General features: G+C 41.8%; 1 protein-coding gene across 1 annotated transcript in view; it reads left to right on the top strand.

Moving 5' to 3' along the window:
- Nucleotides 1-17,595: 17,595 nt before the first annotated feature.
- Nucleotides 17,596-22,924, top strand: part of LOC117345689 (free fatty acid receptor 2-like) — a 51,244-nt gene continuing 45,915 nt past the window's right edge. The window contains exon 1 of the mRNA XM_033914712.1: nucleotides 17,596-17,705. The gene's annotated coding sequence lies outside the window, so the exon portion shown is untranslated. The remainder of the gene's footprint in view (nucleotides 17,706-22,924) is intronic.

Here is a 22,924-nt window from a genome sequence, read left to right as displayed (position 1 = left end):
CATAGCTCTGATCACTAGACTGCTTCCCCTTCCTTTCTGGAAGCTGCAGGGCGTGAAGTTCCTGGGTGAAAGCTGAATCATCTCTGAATTCTACATTGTTTTCTCTGATGTTTTTTGGGGCAGTGTTTAAATTCAATGTTTTCTGTCTTGACATAGAGTATTCATTTGTATTGAAGTGAAATCCCGGGCAATGGATGCCTCAGTTTTTAAACTCTGCAAGTAGATGCCTCTCTGGATTAAAAAAAATATATATATATATATATATATACCTGATTCTTGAATCTAGTCATAAATTTTTTCCTAATGATTTGTATCAGAGGCTTGGGAAAGGGTAAGGGAGCCGGCCAGAAACAAACAAATGCTGCTGCACAGAGAAGTGGGGTGGGGGGAGTGGAGGGAAATGCTGCTACTGCTGCTGCTGTTGCATGGGGAAATGGAAGGGGAGGGAATGCTATTGCAGCACAGGGAAGTGGGGTGGGGGGAGGGAAATGCTGCTGCTGCATAGTAAAATGGAGGGGAAAGGAATGTAGGAATGCTGCTACTGCTGCACAGGGAAGGGTGGGAGGGAAATGCTGCTGCTGCACAGAGAATTGGGGGTGGGGGAGAGGGGAAGGGAAAGGGGGCCAGGGAGCGAACTTGCTTTGCTTTGGGGGGGAGTGTGCTGGAGGGCAGGGAGCAATTTTGGTTTGCTTTGGGGGGAGACAGAAGGGGGCCACGGAGAAAGACAAAGAAAGGTAGGCAGGGGGCCATGGAGAGAGACAGAAAGACAGGCATGCAGCGCACGAGAATGAAAGACAGTGGGAAGGGAGAGAGACAGAAAGACAGTCAGACAAAGGGGGCCAGGAAGAGAGACAGACAAAGAAAGAAAGACAGCGGGAGGGGGAGAGAGAGAAAGAAAGATAGATAATGGGAGGGAGAGAGACAGAAAGAAAGGATGAAAGAGACAGGGGCAGGGAGAGAGACAGAAACACAGACAGACAAAGGGGGCCAGGGAGAGAGACAGACAGAAAGACAGACAGCGGGAGGGAGACAGAAAGAAAGGAAGAAAGAGACAGGGGCAGGGAGAGAGACAGAAAGATAGAAAGACAGACAGACATATATTCTAGCACCGGTTAATGTAACGGGCTTAAACACTAGCATAATTGAGAGGGGGTGGGGGAAATGGTTGTTTTTGCTATTCTATTTGTGTATTGTGGTGCATTTTATGTAATCTTCTAATGTTATATTATTTGTAATGCACTGTTAAAGTTTGAAAAACAATAAAGAATTTATTAAAAAAAATTTAAAAAAGATAATTTTTGTGCAGTGAATATTTTGGATACAAATTTGTTTGTTTCCTGCACCAAGTCTGTAGTGTGGTATTTGTTTCACAAAGTCACCTAATCCCCCCCCCCCCCATTGCCCCAGATACACTACTAGATTGTGAGCCCACTTCAAATTGGAGTCCCTTTTTTTAAAAAAAAAAAATTTGCGGGTGTATTGTGCCAATCGTTATCACCAGCGACTCATCCCATGCAAATTTAGCGACCCTGCATGACTCTCTGTGAACCTCATTTGCATGTGCAGTTCTTAGAGAATGATTCATCTTTTTCAAATCATTACATTTACGGCTGTGATAGCGGCCCTTCAGATTTTAGCGGGAGTGTTAGAGAATCCGCTCCCCAGTCTGTAACCACAGGAAGGTAATATGTAATGTAATGTAATGTAATTTATTTCTTATATACCGCTAAACTCCGTTAGGATTCTAAGCGGTTTACAGAAAATAGACAATAGTATGCATTAAAATTATAAGTAATATAGGTTTATAGAGAAAATATACATTAAAGGATACAATAAAAATAAGATGAATAAATAAAGATAAATAAATAAAGAATAGGTACTTAGAACTTCCCTTACTGTCCCGAAGGCTCACAATCTAACTGAAGTACCTGGAAAATTAACAATTAGTTGAGTAATAAAAGTAAGAAATAGAAATAGAAGAAAAAAAATAAGAAAATAAAAATTCCAACAAGACTACATTGATCCAAGGACTTTGAAAGGTAGAAAAGAAGAGAGATAGGAATAGCTGCAGAAAGGGGAACCATTAAGCAATAGAATTCTGGAGAAATTCAAATGTTAAAAAATAAAACAAAACAAGGGGCAAATCAATGAATGAAATTAACAATGAAACATAAACTGGAAAAAAAGTTACAAATAAAAAATCAGAACAGTCGGATTAAAGTCCAGATTGAGATGACTTCACTGTTAGGCCGCCAAATTTCACCAGGTATCATCCAATCCTTGCCAACACATCGGAAGCCCCAAATCCAGTGTCTCTGCTTTTCGAACTCGACCGAGAAGTTCACATCCTCCTCCTGCATGCCAAACCTGATGAATTTGTCTCTTTTTGGACAGGTATTGTGCCATTTTGACCGTGCGCGGCTCCTCGGTGACCATGCCATCTGGGCTAACCATGGCCTTCCCTTCGCGGTGGTGGCGGTGGCTGTGGGGGACGCTCCTCTCAATGGCCGAAGCCAGCGGACAATCAGTGGATGAGTCGGTTGTAGCGCGATTCGCCGGTATCGGTAGGAGTAGGCAAAAGGCAGGAGCAGGCGAACGGCTCAACTGTCGCAGTTCAGGAGGGTTCCCAGCTGCTTCTGGGGGGCGGAGCTCGCTCACACGCCAAGCCCTGGAGGAAGAGAGGTGGCCTGGGAGCCCTGGAAATGTCAGTTGCGGTGTAAGCAGGCAAAAGGCAGGAGCAGGCAAACGGCTCAACTGCTGCAGTTCAGGAGTGTTCCCAGCTGTTACTGGGGGGCGGAGCTTGCTCACACGCCGAGCCCCGGAGGAAGAGAGGTGGCCTGGGAGTTCCGGAGGTGTCAGTTGCGGTGCGAGCAGGGAACAGGCAGGAGCAGGTGAACGGCTTAACTGCCGCAGTTCAGGAGGGTTCCCGGCTGCTTCTGGGGGGCGGCACTCGATCACACGCCAAGCCCCGGAGGAAGAGAGGTGGCCTGGAAGCCCTGGAGATGTCAGTTACGGTGAGAGCAGGTTAAAGGCAGGAGCAGGCGAACGGCTCATAGTATCTGCTGATGTTATCAAGTCCCTTCCCCTATTATTCAAACAAAAGAAAGGGGAACAAAACAAAGGAGAGATCATAAATAATATATTGGTAAATGGCAGATCATAAACACTGAACAAGCTGCATTATTATAACTAGACCCTACTTGGATTGCACCATTGCTAGGCTGCCACTTAGCCTCAGAAAAAGGATTCAATTGCTCCATCTCATAAATATACTTAATTATTTTAATTGTAACCTTGGTCTCAGTCACACACTCTTGCGGCACCAGCTAGCTCTTTCAGTAAAGTATCTGTGACCAGGGCATACACAAAAGTCTTTACTCGAGCTGGGCATAGGCTGGGGCCAGGCTAAATCCTGATAGGCCAAAGGATTATTTCCCTGGGGTTCAATCACTCCATTCAGTCTGTCACTTAATTGGAAAAAAATCAAGCTGATACTAAAAACACACTACAATTACTGGACAAAGTAGCCCCACAACAGACAAAAATCATCCCGGCAAAAAAAAACTTTAATCCTTGGTACTCAGCTGAACTCAATCTTATCAAACGGCAATTAAGATCTCACGAACGTAAATGGAGGAAAGTTAAATCATCATCGAATTACGAATCATTTAAGACCCATTCCAATTTCTACAAAACAAAGATAAATCAAGCAAAAACTAAATATTATTCAGGATTAATTCAAAAAGCTCCAAACTCATCTTCTTTATACCGTATAATAAATTCAATTCTTCATTCTAAAAAACAAAATAACTTAAACGTCGAGATTAATCTCACAGCCAATGATCTTGCGCTTTATTTCATTAAAAAAATAGTTGACATTAGATCATCATTCATAATCAATTCAACCTCCAAATCTAACCTACCGACTATTGCTGACATCTCATTCTCTTCCAGATGCTCCTTCTTTAACATCCCTAGTCTAACGGAATTAAAATCTATCATAAATTCTATTAATATAAAAGGCTCTAAGACTGAATCCATTCCTCCTTTTCTACTTAAACGTTTTTTTCATATTTTCGGACCACCAATACATACTTTAGTTAGTGAAAGTTTAGCACAAGGCATCATGCCAAATGATTGGAAACACTCGATTATTCACCCCATCTTAAAAAATCAAAAAATCAGTGCTGGAGATTGTACAAACTATAGACCCATAGCTAATATTCCATTTTTAGCAAAATTGACTGAGAAGGTTGTATTCAATCAGATATCCGACTTCATTGAAAAAACAAACGTTCTTCATCCTAATCAGACAGGCTTTAGACAATATCATTCTACGGAGCATTCCTTAATTGGTATGACAACTTCCATTCACTACTTCTTGGACCACCATCAGTCAGTTCTTTTAGCTTCCTTAGACCTCTCGGCGGCCTTTGATACAATTGACCATGAATTATTAATAGACAGACTTCAATCAATAGGCATTTCAGATCAAGTGTTAGCCTGGTTCCAATCTTATTTCTCAAATCGTACTTCTGTTGTCTCTTTTAATAATACAACTTCTGACTCTTTCTCCTCTCAGCACGGTGTACCTCAAGGTTCCATATTATCTCCACTGTTATTTAATATATTTCTGGCACCTTTGTTGACTTTATGTCAATCCATTGGCTTCACTACATTCGCCTACGCCGACGACATACAACTTTTACATCCAATCGACCCTAATAACTTTTCAGATATAACTCTAATTAATACAAAACTCGAAAAAGTACATCACTGGTTAAACATGAATCGTCTAGCACTAAATATCACTAAATCAAATATACTGCTCTTTCCCTGGAAAGATAATCCAACATTTATCTCACCAATTTCCATATTTGGACTTCCTTTACAAGTGGTTCAAAAAACCAAAATTCTCGGAGTTATTCTGGATAACAAACTCTCCTTCCATGACCACATCAATAGCGTCATTAAATCTTCATTTTTCAGACTTAGACAAATACGATCAATCTCTAAATTATTCAATACTGATTCTATAAAGATACTCATTCATTCTCTCATTATATCCAAATTAGATTACTGCAATGCCCTGTTTAAAGGTATTGCCCAAAAGGAGATCAAGCGTTTGCAGATCATACAAAATACAGCTATCAGACTTATCACAAAAGCTAAAAAATTTGATCATATTACTCCTCTCCTCAAGGAGGCCCATTGGCTCCCTGTGGCCCACAGAATAATCTATAAGCTCTGCTTACTTACATTTAAATCCCTTCTATTTAAATCTCCGGCATTCATTTATAAATTACTAATTCCTTATTCTTCTATCAGAACTTTAAGATCAGACAAACAGCGCTTATTAACAATTCCCTCATTAAAAATAATTAATACACGTCGACAATATATCTTTTCAGTTACAGCGCCCCAAACCTGGAATTCTCTCCCCATCCATTTACGTGAAGAATCTAATTTGGACAAATTTAAAAGTAATCTTAAAACTTTTTTATTTAACGACGCTTTTATTATTTAATTTTATTCGGTTTTTCTTTTATATCTTTACAAGTTTCAGAATCGAATCATTTTATTGCTAGTATAATTTTCAATCTTTTCCCCTCTTATCCCACCCATATGTGTTTTCCCTTATTTGTTTTTTTTTTTTTACTCTGCTCAAATATATTGTAATTTCTCCCCCTACTTACCCTAATGTTTCCAATTAGTCCAGTAATTTAATTGTTTTGTCTTGTTTGTTTGTTTTTTGTTAGTCTTTTTTATATATTGTAATTTTAAACATGTGTTAATCGCTTTGAAATTGATAAAGCGATCAATCAAATATATTATTAAACTTGGAAACTTGGATACTGATAATTTGAACTTTACTTGAATCTTGATAGCAGTTCCAAACCTTCAACTATTTATATCTAGGACTTTTAGAATACAGAAATTAGTCATAATTCCATCTTAAAGCCACTTCAGATATTCCATTACAGCGTTTCCCAATCTCTTCATACAATTTCTTCAGTACTTGTGGTGAGCCATTCTGGATTCCACCCTCTTACCTCAGCCCGAGGCCATGCTATCTTCCTGCCAAGCTGAAATGCCCCAAAGGAACCTATTGTAAGCAGAGACACACACCCAGCAGAGATGGGCATCCACACAGTCCAGTTTCTGTCCTCTTCTGTGACAATCCTTCAATTGCAAAGTCCCTATTCTATACCCTTGGTGAGCCACTCCAGGTCCCATGCTCGCTCCAAAGCCCAGGACCACGCTATCTTCCTGCCAAGCTGAAACACTCTACAATCTGATCTAATAACAAATCCACACAAACTCTCATCACATAGGCTGTCAGTACTTCCAGGAGCCTCACTCAGTACTTGGGCTCTGGCAGGAGATCACGAAAACCAAAAGCCCTGCTCTCTCTTAAACAAAAGCCTTTTATACACTACTCCCCCCTCTGTCTCAGGTCAGAGTTCTCCCTCTCAGGTCAGAGTTCTCCCACTTAAGCTCTTCTGCGTACTCATACACATTCAGGCACGGATTCTCTAACCAACACAGCTTTTTTAGATTCTGGTAGGCATCCAAGCTCAGTAAACAACATACTTTAAACTAAATTTTTAACTGAGTTTCAAGGTGCCTACTGGCACCTAAAAAAATCGGTGCCGGAATCCCGCCTCTGTAGGTGCTGTAGGCCACCTAATGCCACTGTGGACGTGGCTAGATGGCCTAAAGTGCCTGCATAGGCACGGTTCATGACAAAGATATGCACCGGAAATGTAGGCTTAGAAAACCCTGGCTTATATTTACGGTGCCTATCTTTCCCGGAGACACAATTCTCTATATGGCACCATTGCAAGTCTTTTTCAAGCAGTATCATAGTTCATTTTTTGACTTCTAAGGCCTTTAATATTTTGATACAACATAGCTCCCTTTTACCTTCTTGTGACTGACCATTGCATGACTGCCATGCCATCAACGCTATGTAGAAAATTTAGGCCTCAGTGACTCCCCATGAATCTCTTACCTCCTGCTCTGTAACAAAGGCATTCTTCAAGGGGGGGGGAGGTGTCAAATAATTTACATTACATTACATTACAGATTTCTATTCCGCCATTACCTTTATTTAATATATATCTTATTCTGACATTTTAGAACATTCTTGCATAGAAATGTAAGCTGGAAGTGAACCCCAATACCCAGAGAAAGTAACTGTCAGCCTTATGATACCTCCTCATTCTTTAACAGGTTGCCTAAATTAGGCACCAATACTTAAGAACATAAGAATAGCCTTACTGGGTCAGACCAATGGTCCATCAAGGCTAGTAGCCTGTTCTCACAGTGGCCAATCCAGGTCACTAGTACCTGTCCAAAACCCAAGGTGTAGCAATATTCCATGCTACCGATACAGGGAAAGCAGTGGGTTCCCCCATGTCTTTCTCAGTAACAGACTATGGACTTTTTCTCCAGGAACTTGTCCAAACCTTTCTTAAAATCAGCTACGCTATCCGCTCTTACCACATCCTCTGGCAACGCGTTCCAGAGCTTAACTATTCTCTGAGTGAAAAAATTTTTTTCCTCCAATTGGTTTTAAAAGTATTTCCCTGTAACTTTATCGAGTGTTCCCTAGTCTTTATAATTTATGACGGAGTGACAAATCAATCCACTTGTACCCATTGTACTCCACTCAGGATTTTGTAGACTTCAATCATATCTCCCTTCAGCCATCTCTTATCCAAGCTGAAGAGTCCTAACTGTCTTAGTCTTTCTTCATACGAGAGGAGTTTCATCCCCTTTACCATCTTGGTCGCTCTTCTTTGAACCTTTTCTAGTGCCACTATATCTTTCTTGAGATAAGGAGACCAGAATTGAACGCAATACTCCAGATAAAGTCGCATCATGGAGCGATACAGGGGAATTATATCATTCTTAGTCTTGTTAACCATCCCTTTTTTAATAATTCCTAGCATCCTATTTGCTTTTTTGGTTGCCGCCACACATTGGGCGGAAGGTTTCATTGTATTGTCTATGATGACACCCAGATCCTTTTCTTGGGCGTTAATCCCCAAGGTGGCCCCTAGCATTCGGTAACTGCGATTCAGGTTATTCTTCCCAATGTGCATCACTTTGCATTTGTCCACATCAAATTTCATCTGCCATTTGGACGCTCAGTCTTCCAATTTCATAAGGTCCGACTGTAATTTTTCACAATCTGCATACGTTTTAACAACTTTGAATAGTTTAGTGTCATCTGCCAATTTAATCACCTCACTCGTCTTTCCAATTTCTAGATCATTTATAAATAAATTAAATAGCACTGGTCCCAGTACAGACCCCTGCGGCATTCCACTGTTTTTATCTCCTTCATTGAGAAAAATGACCGTTTAACTCTACCCTCTGTTTTCTATCCGATAACCAAGTCCTAATCCACAACTGAACTTTGCCACCTATCCCATGACACTTTAATTTTCTCAGTAGCCTCTCATGAGGAACTTTATCAAAAGCTTTCTGAAAATCTAGATTATACTATATCGAGCTGCTCACCTTTATCCACACATCCGATCTAATAAAAAGAAACTTGATGGATAACAACTGAATAGAAACTGGAATCAGCAGTGGGCAGTTGAGCAGACGTGAAGGCTCTTACATAGAATTCAGTTGTTATCCATCAGGTTTCTTTGTATTGACACTCTAGGACCCAAGGAAGGAGTGTTTCTTCGAAACATGGACCGTGTTGGGTCTGGGTTCATCAATCCTTTTGGATACAAACTGTTTTATGATTATATTTTCATATATATTTTTTATGACTGTCCATTTCTTTTTTCAACCATCTTTATTTTCTCTTCTTTATTAATTTCCAGGTACTTTAGTTAGATTGTGAGCCTTCGGGACAGTAAGGGAATTTTTTAAGTACCTTCTTACTTCTCATTATAATCTTAATGTATATTTTCTTCAAACCGCTTAGAACCTAACGGATGTAGCGGTATATAAGAAATAAATTACATTACATTACATTACATTAAAGACTTGGTATCTTGTGCATCATCGCTGCAGTTTTTTCCTTTGTCTTTCGACTCAACATTTCACTGCAGTTTTGTTGGATTCTTTGTTGTTACCTAAGTTAAGGCACCATTTGTATAATATGGGCCGAAATGTCCTCCTATCTTCTCAATGCTCTGCAGTTCGTGGGTGAGAGAGTTTCCGATTTTCACTCCAGTTGGCCATAGCTCCTCTGGCTGCTCTGCCACCATCAGGGATGCTGCAGGGACACTAACCACCAATGGAATTTCCTCATGAAAACTGCACCTGGGTTGCTCCCCCAATTGGCATATATAATAAACATAGAAACATAGAAAGATGACGGCAGAAAAGGGCCACAGCCCATCAAGTCTGCCCACTCTATTGACCCACCCCATTGAGTCTGAGTGCTAGTGACCTAGTTCCTTAACTTGACCCTCGTAGGGATCCCACGTGGATGTCCCATTTATTCTTAAAATCGAGCACGCTGGTGGCCTTGATCACCTGCACCGGAAGTTTGTTCCAGTGATCTACCACCCTTTCCGTGAAGAAATACTTCCTGGTGTCACCACTAAATTTCCCCCCTCTGAGTTTGAGCGGGTGCCCCCTTGTGACCGAGGGTCCCTTGGGAAAGAATATATCGTTTTCCACCTCGACACGACCAGTGACATACTTAAATGTCTCAATCATGTCACCCCTTTCTCTGCGCTCCTCCAGGGTATAGAGCTGCAATTTGCCCAGTCTTTCTTCGTATGAGAGACCCTTGAGTCCGGCAACCATCCTAGTGGCCATCCGCTGGACTGATTCAGCTCGAAGCACATCTTTCCGGTAATGTGGCCTCCAGAATTGCACACAGTATTCCAGATGAGGTTTCACCATGGTTCTGTAGAGTGGCATTATGACTTCAGGTTTGCGGCTGACGAAGCTTCTATTGATACATCCCATCATTTGCCTTGCCTTAGATGAGGCCTTTTCTACTTGTTTGGCAGTCTTCATGTCTGCACTGATGATTACCCCCAAGTCCCGTTCCTCTGAAGTCCTAGCTAGTGTTTCTCCATTCAAGGAGTATGTTTTGCATGGATTTCCGCTGCCGAGATGCATGACCTTACATTTTTTAGCGTTGCCAGCACTTTAGCTGCAGCCCCAAACAACACCTCTGATGTTATTGATTTGGGAAGTACTGAAGGACTGCACACTTCAGATATGGAAGGCCTGCGGCCCTAGCAAAACTGTGTAGCTCAACATTGCTCTCATAAGTTCAGCTCTCCATAGCTCACTGAATGTAGTTATCGAGAGTACCCTGAAAAGAAGTGATGATGGGTCTCAGATCTAGAGGCACAACCAATACAGGGGGCATAATCCCATCATCTCCTTTCTCTTTCCCATGATTGAACAATGTAATGCTTAAGAAATATAAAATACCATGAAGCTCTTATAACATTTGCTTCCACTTTCATCCTATTTTGGATCCTCATTATTGTTTTTAATCCTTTCAGGTTTGGTGAGGGGAAACCTGTGATGAGTTAGCTACAGTATGAGTGCAATTTAACTGCAGATGGCAAAAGTGGCCTAGCCCAAAGCTGGAGAATGCTGGAGATTTTCCTTATGGGCCCCAACCATATCTAAAACCAGTTCTAGCTGATGTACATGCCAAAAGCTGGTCTGATTCTAATCAATAAATAAAATTTCTTTCAATAAATAAAACTATTTTTTTTACCTTTGCTGTCTGGTCATTTTATTTTTCTTATCATTTGGTTACAGTTTCTGCTTTCTTTTCCTCTTTATTTTTTTTTTTTCTTCTCTGCCTTTTAAGGGTCTCCATGTCCATTTTGCATTTCTTCTCTCTGCATGTTACCATCCATCTTTTCTCTGCCTCCCTATCTGCTTTGCCCAGTATCACCCCTGTGACTCTGCTCCTATTCCACCATATAGAGCATCTCCCCTTTCTATGACCTTATTCTTGTACTGTCCAAAATAACTCCTCCTCTCTCCCCCCACGCACCAGCATCTCTCCCTCTCTCTCCCTTCCCTCCTGTCACCCCCCAGCCAGCAATATCCTCTTCCTCTTCTCTATCTCCTGTCCCACAGGTCCTACATCTCTTCTTCTCCCCCATCCCTTGTCCCAGCATCTTTCTCTCTTCCCCACCATCCTAGCATCTCTTCCTCTCCTCCCTCTCATACTCTTTCTCTTTCCTTCCCCTACATCCATGGCCCAGCATTCTTCTCACTGTTTCCGCTCTGCCTCTATGATCCTCCAAACTTGCTTCTACTGGTAGCACTGCTACCTTGGTATCGCCCCTCTGCCTTGCCTCACCCCCAGAAACCAGAAATTACATCAGAGGAGAAGGAACACAGCAGACGAAAGGCTATGTCCTGGCTGGAGACTGCATCTCTGCAGTGCTACTGGTACAAGTAAGTTTGGAGGACCAGAGGGGTGGGAGAGGAGAAAGTGATATACCAGGCTGCAGGAGTAGGGGAAGGAAATATTAAAGAGCCAGACAGTAGAGAATGACACGGTGGCGGTTTACCCGCGGCCACCGCATTTTAGCCGCGGGTCACCCGCCGAAAACGGGGAAGAAAACTAGCAGTCGCTGCGACGACGGGGACAAGGCCATTCACCGCCCGCGGGGCGGTGAATGGTCTTGTCTCCGCAGTGAGGTATCAAGGATCGCGCGGTCCCCGCAGCCACCGCCCGCCCGCCCGTAGCATTTAGCCAGCTCCCTCCCTCCACCTCACCTTAAATTTCGAGTTTTCCGGCTTCCTTTTTTCTGAGCCGCACGTGTTCAAAAATCCGTGCACGCGCGGCTGCGCGAGTCAATCAATCTTCTCCTCTTCAACCGGAAACAGGAAGTTGCAGGAGAGGAGAAGTTTGATTGACTCGCGCAGCCGCGCGTGCACGGATTTTTGAACACGTGCGGCTCGGAAAAAAGGAAGCCGGAAAACTCGAAATTTAAGATGAGGTGGAGGGAGGGAGCTGGCTAAATGCACGGCTTTTTGAACGCGTGCGGCTAGGGAAAAAGGAAGCCGGCAAACTCGGAACGAATATAAGGTGAGGTGGAGGGAGGGTGGGGGCTGCTGGACCATTCTTCATTACTTTGCCATACTAATTCCATTGTATGTTAGGTGCCACGGACTCAGATTCGAGTCCTAGCGATGATGAGTTAAAGATCCCAAAAGAAGCCAACTTCTAAATCCAGTGGTTAGAGCTACACTACACTCCTTGTGACCCTGGGCAAGTCACTTAATCCCTATTGCTTCTGACACAATGGGCAGTTCCAAAGACCAAGACTGGCCAGTGTCAAAGACAGGATGCTGAGCTTGATAGACCCTTAGTCTCCACTGTTTTTAGTGATCAACAAAGTTCTATGTTTCTATAATCACCCTAATTCTGTTATCATTGGACTAGATATTCAAAATGATTTAAATGGCCAGGACAGGCTCCTGGCTGTTCAAATCATCTGTCCAGGGCTAACCAGGCATTTTCAATCTTCATGTTCAGCCCAAATGGTGTCACACAATTCAGCAAAAATACCCAATGTTGTTCCTCATAATTTAAATATTGCTCATAGAAGGAACAACATTGGGTATTTTTGCAAATGGAAGTTGGAGGGTTAATTCCCTTGAAACAGCCAATTGAGTGAAACATGAATTCATGCTGGGACACAAGATAGGTTGAATTTGTTTTGAATTTAAAAAATGATCAATGAAGAATACTATAATGGCAAGAAAATATAATGATAAAACAGCAACTAATTTTGCCTATTTTTATATATTAAAAAAGTACTACATAAGGTAAATGTCCATATTGCTGTCTGTTGTTCTGCTGAGCACTGGCATTGAAACAGCAAAATGCATTTATTGCATACTTGTCCTCTGTCGGAAACATTATGGTGGTATATTAGTTGTGTTAATAAAAATTTATAAACAAAGCCCTGCCAGCTGAACATCTCTTTCTCTAGTTCAGCAGCAGGAACTTTGATTTATAAGAATGGAATACGCTAAATATTAGAGTACTAAGGCTTATATGGATGCTGCGGGGACGGTGACGGGGCGGTGAATGGGATGGCAGTGGCAGTGACGGGGCGGTGAAAGGGATGGCAGTGACGGTGACGGGGCGGTGAATGGAATGGCGGTGACGGGGCGGTGCAGAGGATGGTGGGCCGGGGACGGGGCGGTGACGGGGACAGATTTTTTCCCCGTGTCATTCTCTACCAGACAGCTACAAGAGCAGGAAACAACGCATCAGATTTTGACACAAATCTGTGTGAGCTGGAAGTGGAGTATTAATGCATGTGTCATACACTGAATGTCTGTAAGTGGTTCATGCTTGGTTCAAAGTGGATGCCACAATGGATTTTCTCAGATCAGTATCTAATCAGTATCTAACCAGTGACTCTGTACTTGATACAGGAATATGAGTCATTGTAACCACAGTATGACATTGCATACAATACACTGAATGGATAGAGGACGTCAGCACAACTTTTTTTTTTAATCTGAGTCATCTCCAGTACTCTAGGACAATAAAATCCTGAGAGGATAAGAATGGATAAACATAAATCTTTCCAAAAGTAGAAGGACTAAGGAGGCATGCAATAAAGTTAATAGGTTATTTCTTCACTTAACATATAATTAAGTTCTGGAATTAATTGCCATAGAGCATAGTAAAAGCAATTAGCATAGCAGGGTTAAAAAAAATAAACATAGAAACACGATGGCAGATAAAGGCATCCAGTCTGCCCATCCGCAGCATCCATTATCTCTTCCTCTCCCTAAGAGATCCCACATGCCTGTCTCACGTTTTCTTGAATTCAGAAACAGTCTTTGTCTTCACCACTTCTACCAGGAGACTATTTCACGCATCTATCACCCTTTCTGTAAAAAGGTATTTTCTTAGATTACTCCTGAATCTATCACCACTTAACTTCATCCTATGACCTCTCATTCCAGAGCTTCCTTTCAAATGAAAAAGACTTGCCTCACGCACATTTATGCTCATAGGTATTTAAACATCTCTATCATATATCTCCTTTCCTTCCTTTCCTCCAAAGTATACATATTGAGATCTTTAAGTCTGTCCTCATACACCTTATGATGAAGACCACTGACCATTTTAGCAGTCTTCCTCTGGACCGACTCCATCCTGTTTATATCTTTTTGTACACAATATTCTATATGAGGTCTCACCAGAGTCTTATACAGCGACATCTATACCTTCTTTTTCCTACTGGCCATACCTATTCCTTATGCACCCTATCTTCCTTCTAGCTTTCACTGTCACACCCAAGACCCGCTCCTCTTTCATGCATAAAAGTTCTTCACCCCCTAAACTGTACTAATCCCTCAGGTTTTTGCAGGCCAAATGCATAACTTTGCATTTCTAAGCATTAAATCTTAGCTGCCAAATTTCAGGCCATTCTTCAAGCTTCACGAGGTCCTTTCTCATGTTATTCACACTATCAGGGGTGTCTATTGCAGATTTTGGTATCATCCACAAAGAGGCAAATCGTACCTGACAGCCCTTCAGCAATATTGTTTATAAAAATGTTAAAAAGAACAGGCCCAAAAACTGAACCTTGAGGCACACTACTGGTAACATTCCTTTTTTTTTTAATATTTATTATTTATTAGTTTTATATCTTTACAAGAAAATACATCTTGCTTAGGAAAATACAGCAGGAATAATTGTTCAAATGTTCAAAATCACATTTTACAATAATAAAAGAAAAAAGAAATACGGATATGCTTTCTTAGACCACAAAAAGCTATGAAGGGGGGGTTAAGCAAGTAATTGAGAAGCTAATCAATCATAACAAAGAATCAAAAGTACCATGAAGGGCCTAACATAACACTCTGCATTCTAAATTCCATTAACCACCTAAACACCAGCAGCGATTTTCTTCAGTTCCAAAAAAGATCTTAACTGCTCTGGTTGAAGGAAGACATACTTAACTTGAACATATTTCACAATGCATTTACAGGGATATGCGAGCAAAAAGGACACACCCAAAGCTCTGGTATCTTGTCGCATTGCTAAGAAAAGTTTCCTCTTTTCCTGGGTAGCCTTAGTTACATCCAGGAACACCCATATCTTTTTACCGTAGAACAATTCTCTAGAAACACGAAAGTAAAGTTTCATAAAAGAGTCAATGTCCTGTTGGAAAATAAATGAAGCCAGAAGTGTCATTCTCTGAGTCATATCTGTAATAGATTCCTCTAATATGGCTGAAATATTATTTAAGTCCAATTGTGGAGTCTGTTCTCCAACCCCCATTGCTTCCCGGTTTTTTGGTGAAGAAGGTAAATAATAGACTTTGTTTAAAGGAGGAATATTGTCCGTGGAATACTTTAAAATTTCTACTAAATATTTCTTAAACATATCATAGGCTAATATCCCAGGTACTTTGGGGAAATTCAAAATCCTAACATTCAGCCTTCTATTAAAGTTTTCTATATTATCAAGTTTACGGTGTAAAGTAGCTGAATCTTTAATTGCAGCATTTTTAAAGTCCACAAGGGATTTCACTTCTGATTTTACTTCTGTGAAAATATTTTTAGCTTCAGTATTTGACTGTTCCAGTGCCTTGGTTAATTCGTCCATCTTACTAGCCAACATTTGTACCTTTGTAGAAGTCTTTGTTGCCTCAGAGTCCATTTTCTGTAACAGTCCCCAAATCGCTGTTAGTGTCACCTCCCCGAAGGGAATAAGCTCCCCAACGCTGGTCGCCATCGGCAGAAGCTCATCTGCTCTGGGCGCTTCCCCTCTAAGAACTCCGAGTGCAACTTCGGCAGCACTTTCTGTTCCTACTCCTAAAGCAGAAGAGTCAGCCGGACAGGGAGGTGGTTCGGTGAAGGGGGGCGAGAGTGAGATCTCGTTTCCGTGTGGGCTGGAGCCTTCTCTACTCTCTCCCACTGCCGGAATTACTTCGCCCTGCTGGATGCAGATATCAGGTATCAATTGCTCAATCGTCTGCTGACGGGGTAGGAGTATTGGCGTCGAGGTAGCTGGCGTCTTAATGCTCCCTTTCCTCTTATGGGGCATTTTTCCTTGCGAGTAATTCTCCCAAAGCAGAGATAGCACAATCTCAGCGTCTGGTCGATGCCGCCATTTTGGCCCCTCCCCCCGCTAACATTCCTTTTGTCAGAGTGATCTCCATTGACCACTTCCCTCTTTGCCTTCTGCTCAACCAGTTCCACCCCAGTCTGTCACTTTGGAGCTCATACCAAGGGCACTCATTTTATTTATTAGATACCTGTATGGAACACTGTCAAAGGCTTTTCTAAAATCTAAATACACCACATCTAGCCCACTCCCTCTATCCAATTTTTCTGGTCACCCAGTCAAAGAAATTAATCAGATTTATCTGACAAGACCTGCCTTTAGTGAATCAATGTAACCTCGGGTCCTGTAATCCAGTGGATTCCAGAAACTACACTTTTAAAAGTGTTTCCATTAATTTACTTACCACACAAGTCAGACTTACCAGCCTGTAGTTCCCTACTTCTTCCTAACTTCCACTTTTGTGGAGAGGGTTCACATCTGCCCTTCTCCAGTTCTATGGTACCGCTCCCAACTCTAGAGAAGCATTGAAAAGGTCAGCCAGCGGAGGTACCAGAATTTCCCTAAGTTCTCTCAGTAACCTTGGATTTACACCATCTGGCCCCATTGCTTTGTCCACCTATAGTCTAGCTAGCTCCTCATGAACACAATCCTCTGAAAAATGATCAGTATAACCCCATCCAGCGCAGGTTCCATCACCAACTGCTAGAACAGTTCTCCTTGTAGAGAATCCAGGAACTCTCTACTTCTAGAAGACCCCTCAATAGGAATACCCCAATCAATATCTGGCACCTTTTACAGCTATATTCTGAATGGCTACTATTAAATCTCTGTCTACTTCTGTCTGTGAAGGAGGTCTGTATTCAGTGGTGTAGTAAGGGGGGCGGGGGACAGACCGCCCCCAGGTACCATCTTGGTGGGGGCGCTGGTACCTCTCCTCCACTCTGCCCTCCATACCTCCTTGGATCTTTGCCGGCATGAGCACCACATCTAACCTGTTACTCACGCCGGCCTCGGCTCTCCCTCTCAAGTTACTTCCTGGACAGGTTCCCAGGAGAAAGGTCTATGCACCATTATTTAGCTGGGCTTCAGAAAATCAACTACTTATTCCTGTGATAAACAGCATGAAATCTACTTTACTCTTTGGGATCTTGCCAGATACTTGTAATCTGGATTGGAAACAGGAACCTGGGTTTGATGGACATTTGGTCTGTCCTAGTATAGCAATGTTTATCCACACAGTATTCAGCGTTATTTACCCAGTCACGAATAGCTCCTGACCAGTTAAATAGCGTTTGACTGGCTAACTGCTAATGATGATGTCAGAGGAGGGCAGGATGAGCAGAACCTTTTAAGAGCATAGGGGCTGGAAGGAGGCCCGGATGAGCAGGCCTTTATCTTCAGGAGCTAAGAACACAGGAGTTGATATCTTGAGTATTTCTGAGGTCAGGTGCAACAGGCCCCAGAAGGTGAAATAGAGGCAATCAGTGGCACTGGCAGTTGTAGCTACAAATTAAGACATCAGCAGACAGGAGGGGAGGTTGACCCACCATCCAAGCCTGATGTGGCAGTAACAGTGGGGCTAGAACAACAATCATTAGTTCTGGTGCTTTCCTTCAGCCTCCGGCACCCTCCAAAGGTAAATTCCTACCTGCCATGCTTACACAGATATTGCTTCCATTGGGCAAGTGCTGATATGAATGCAATGGGTACGGAGTGGGTGGTGTTTCAAAACAAGGGAACAGACATGCCTGGGCTATGGGGCCCTAGGAGCATGGGGCCCTATGTGACTGAACCTGTTGCCCCTGCCTAAGACTGGACCTGAAAGCAGGCTATGTTAGTGTAGCACTACAGAAAATTTGCTTAACCTTGTATTTTAAGGAGATTGATCAGACTTTATATTAAACTAATAAATGCCTAAAAAAGTTGACATTTTTGGCTAAAAGCAAAGTGGAGACACAGTACTTATGCATGTGTTATGTCTGAATAAAAAAATCAAAGGCCCACTTTTATCAAGCTGATTAAGAGCTTTTTTATTGCAGATTGTTGCTGTAAAAGCACCGACGCTCATAGAATTCCGCAGCGACCCATGATAAAAAAAACCCGTAACACAGCTTGATAGAAGGGGGCCAAAGCTTTTAGTTAATTTTCCCACTTTCCACTCAATTTACATTTCAGTAATTTCAGTTTAATTTAGTGATTTAGTGATAGTGTATATGCTTAGAAGTAGGTGTAAGCTGATAGCTGATTGGCTGCACTGCTCTAAAAAGGAACTGCGAGCAGAAACAACAGTTGGAAGAGCAATGGCTGAAAGAGAAGAGTTAGGAAGTGTTGCCAAGTCTGTCTGTGAGAGGATTTTGAAAAGATAAATGACTGAAATGAAAGTTAATATTTTGAAAGGAAATATGAGTGAATGTAAATTGAGTGGAAAGTGGAGAAATGGATAATTTTAGAAAATTAATTAATTTTTGTGAATAGGGACCTAAGTGACAAATTTTGATAAACCAATTTAAAAGTTTTATTAAGTGGTAACTTGAATTTATCCTAAATCTAATATTTACGTTAATTTAGAAAAAATTCTGTCAGTTTTAAGTCAGTTATTAAGGGCCTCTTGTACAAAGCCACAGTAGTGAGTCCCAACACAGCAAATGTGATGCAGCCCATAGGAATTGAATGAGTTGTGTTGTATTTGTTGCTCAGGAATCGCTATCGCAACTTTTTAAAAGAGGCCCTAAGATTCTCATTTGATGACTCTGAAGGAAAAGGAATTCTCTCTGAACGAACATTTTAAAAGCAGCAGAACAGAATTTGGAGAAAATGTATTTTCCTAAATAAGCTAAGAACTGTATCTTAAGAGCAGTTGGAGATACCAGAGCTGCTTAAATAAAAGCCTGGTTGAAAAAATTCTTCTGGTAAATAACTCTTTGGCTTATATGTTAGAGATTAAAAAGCAATATTTATTTTCATAATTTTACCTCAGCTTTAATGAGTGACTGGATGAGATAATTAGTTTGGATGTTTGCACTGCAGCTGAAGAACTTTCTGACCAATGAAGAGAAAAAACCCAACCTCCCTATTAGCTAACTTAGGGAAATTAAACATATTAATAGAAAGGATTTCTATGAGTAGTTAAGGTGTGAAAATCTCCATTTACACCCCTGTAGCGTTGGAACTGTTACCGCTGCAGCTGGCGCTAAAAACTGCACTATGGTTTTATATAAGGGGGGGGAGGGTTAGTTTATTTGAGCCAGATTTATGTAGTACCAGGTTATTCTGATACAGGCAGGATCATGTTAAAGATGCACACAAAGGGAAGCAGACTTTTTTCCTTTTATTTAATGTTAGATTTACTTAACAGGAAGAAAACAAAGATGATATACAAGGCAGATGAAGCAAATAAATAAGGGAGTTTGAACAGATACATTGGAAAAGAAGAAAAAATGAAACAGACTTTGGACATGAAAACATATTTTGAGAAAATAAATACAATATACACAAACTTATATGACAGAATGTTCAAATTCTTGAAGGAAGTCCTGTAACAGAAAAGTAGACATTTTACAGAAAAGACCAAATCCTAAATGTTAATGTTAGAAAATTTTCAATTTAAGTAAAAGTTGAAATACTTTTCTAATACATAACCTGTTATATAGATGGAAAGTTTATCATGTATTGTTTATTAAAATGTTGATATACCACTTAAGTTGTAGAAGCAAGTCAAAGTGGTGTAGCAATACACTTCTAAGAACATAAGCAATGCCTCCGCTGGGTCAGACCTGAAGTCCATTGTGCCCAGCAGTCCGCTCACGCGGCGGCCCAACAGGTCCAAGACTTGTTCAGTAATCCTCTATCTATACCCCTCTATCCCCTTTTCCAGCAGAAAATTGTCCAATCCTTTCTTGAACCCCAGTACTGTACTCTGCCCTATTATGCCCTCTGGAAGCGCATTCCAGGTGTCCACCACACTTTGGGTAAAGAAGAACTTCCTAGCATTCGTTTTGAATCTGTCCCCTTTCAACTTTTCCGAATGCCCTCTTGTTCTTTTATTTTTCAAAAGTTTAAAGAATCTGTCCCTCTCCACTCTCTCTATGCCCTTCATGATCTTGTAAGTCTCTATCATATCTCCTCTAAGTCTCCTCTTCTCCAGGGAAAAGAGTCCCAGTTTCTCCAATCTCTCAGCATATGAAAGGTTTTCCATACCTTTTATCAAGCATGTTGCTCTCCTCTGAACCCTCTCGAGTAACGTCATATCCTTCTTAAGGTACAGCGACCAATATTGGACGCAGTACTCCAGATGCGGACGCACCATCGCCCGATACAACGGAAGGATAACTTCTTTTGTTCTGGTAGTAATACCCTTCTTGATTATACCTAGCATTCTATTCGCTCTCTTAGCGCCGCTGCGCACTGTGCCGTCGGCTTCATTGTCATGTCCACCATTACTCCTAAGTCCCTTTCATGGGTACTCTCCTTCAATAACATCCCTCCCATCGTTTAGCTGTACCTCGGGTTTCTGCTTCCCACATGTAGTACTTTACATTTCTCAACGTTGAACCTCATCTGCCATCTCGTCGCCCATTCCCCTAGTTTGTTCAAGTCCCTTTGCAATTCTTCGCAGTCTTCTTTAGTCCGAGCTCCACTATATAATTTGGTGTCGTCCGCGAATTTTATTATCTCGCACTTCGTCCCTGTTTCAAGATCATTTATAAATATATTAAATAGCAGCGGTCTGAGCACCAAGCCCTGCGGAACACCACTCGTGACCCTCCTCCAGTCCGAGTAGTGGCCCTTCACTCCTACCCTCTGTTTCCTACCCGCCAACCAGTTTCTGATTCATCTATGTACGTCTCCTTTCGCCCCATGGTTCTTCAGTTTCCGAAGTAGGCGTTGATGGGGTACCTTGTCAAAGGCTTTTTGGAAATCTAGATATATGATGTCTATGGGGGTCTCCACTGTCCATCCGTTTGTTAATTCCTTTGAAGAAGTGCAATAAGTTCGTTAGGCACGATCTCCCCTTGCAGAAACCATGTTGGCTGGTTATCAGAAGTTTGTTTCTTTCAAAATGTTCATCAATGTTGTCTTTTATCAGTGCTTCCGCCATTTTCCCTGGAACCGAGGTCAGACTCACCAGTCAGTAGTTTCCCGGGTCACCTCTTGATCCCTTTTTAAAGATGGGCAGAATGTTGGCTATCTTCCAATCCTCCGGGATCACGCCTGTTTTCAGGGATAGATTGTAAATTTGCTGCAGTAGTTCCACTATTTCCTCCTTTAGTTCCTTCAGAACCCTTGGATGGATTCCGTCCGGACCCAGGGATTTGTCAATTTTTAATTTTTCTAGCTGCCTGCGTACGTCTTCAAGGCTCACTTCCATGGATGTTAATTTTTCTGCTTGAACTCCGTTGAAGATTTGCTCAGGTTCTGGTATGTTGGATGTGTCTTCATTTGTAAATACAGACGAAAAGAACATGTTAAGTCTTTCTGCTACTTCTTTCTCCTCCTTCATCACTCCCTTCCTTTCTCCATCCTCCAGCGGTCCCACCTCCTCCCTAGCCGGCTGCTTCCCTTTAATATATCTAAAGAACAGTTTGAAATTTCGTGCTTCCCTGGCTAACCTCTGTTCATACTCTCTTTTGGCTTTTCGAACCACACGGTGACATTCTTTTTGATACTTCCTGTGCTCTTTCCAGTTCCCCTCAGTTTTGTCCTTTTTCCATTTCCTGAATGAATTTTTCTTATTGCCTATCGCTTCCTTCACTATTTTAGTTATCCATGCCGGGTCTTTTGTTCGACTCTTTTTGCACCCCTTTCTGAATCTGGAGGTATACAGATTTTGCGCCTCGCTCACCATGTCCTTGAAAAAAGACCAGGCATGTTCTACCGTTTGCCATTTCTTGGAAGTGTTCCTAAGTTTCTTACTTACCATTTCCCTCATTGCTTTGTAGTTTCCTTTTCTGAAGTTGAAAGTTGTCGCTATGATTCTCTTTCCTTTCGGTATTCCTACTTCAACCTTGAAATTAATCATATTATGATCGCTGTTTCCCAACGGTCCCACTACTTCCACTTCCTTTGCAGGTCCCCTTAACCCATTTAGGATTAGATCCAGAGTGGCATTTCCTCTCGTTGGTTCTCTAACAAGCTGCTCCATGAAGCAATCTTGTATAGCCTCCAGGAATTCTGTCTCCCTAGCGCATTTTGAGCTTCCAAGACTCCAGTCTATCCTGGGATAGTTGAAGTCTCCCATAATAACCGTGTTACCGGTTTTGCATTCTCACTTCATCTCGGCTTCAGGCCCTTTCCTTCCCGGTATTTTAACCCATAGCGATTCCAGCTTGTTGGTCGTCTCTGCTGTGTCCAATGTTGTCGAATGTATGCTTTCTTTTATGTATAGGGCTATTCCACCTGCTTTCCATCCTGACCTGTCCTGGCGATAGAACTTATACTCCGGTAGTGCTGTATCCCATTTGTTTTCTTCATTCCACCATGTTTCAGAGACTCCAATGATGTCTATGTCCTCTGCATTGGCCATGGCTTCTAATTCCCCCATTTTGTTTCTTAGGCTCCTTGCATTAGTATATATGCAATTTAGATTCTGGTATTTTCTTGTCTTCATTTCCTTTCCCTGTGCTTCGGTCTTTAGTTTCTTCTCTTGTGCTACAATCCTTCTAATCTCCTCTTCTGAGTTAGTCAACTCCTGTAATTTGCCCATTGTTTCTTCCCAGTCTTTTTTCCCCTTAGTATCTTCACGGGATACCTTCTTCCGAATCGTTGATGCTTGGTTGACTGTCGGCTTTCTCCTTCTTCTTAGTTTAAAGCCTGTTCTATTCCTCTCCTGACGTTGTTTGCTAGAAGTCTAGTTCC

This window comes from Geotrypetes seraphini, chromosome 11, assembly GCF_902459505.1.
Source record: "Geotrypetes seraphini chromosome 11, aGeoSer1.1, whole genome shotgun sequence".
Classification (NCBI taxonomy): Eukaryota; Metazoa; Chordata; class Amphibia; order Gymnophiona; family Dermophiidae; genus Geotrypetes; species Geotrypetes seraphini.
This window is presented reverse-complemented; position numbering and strand designations above follow the sequence as displayed.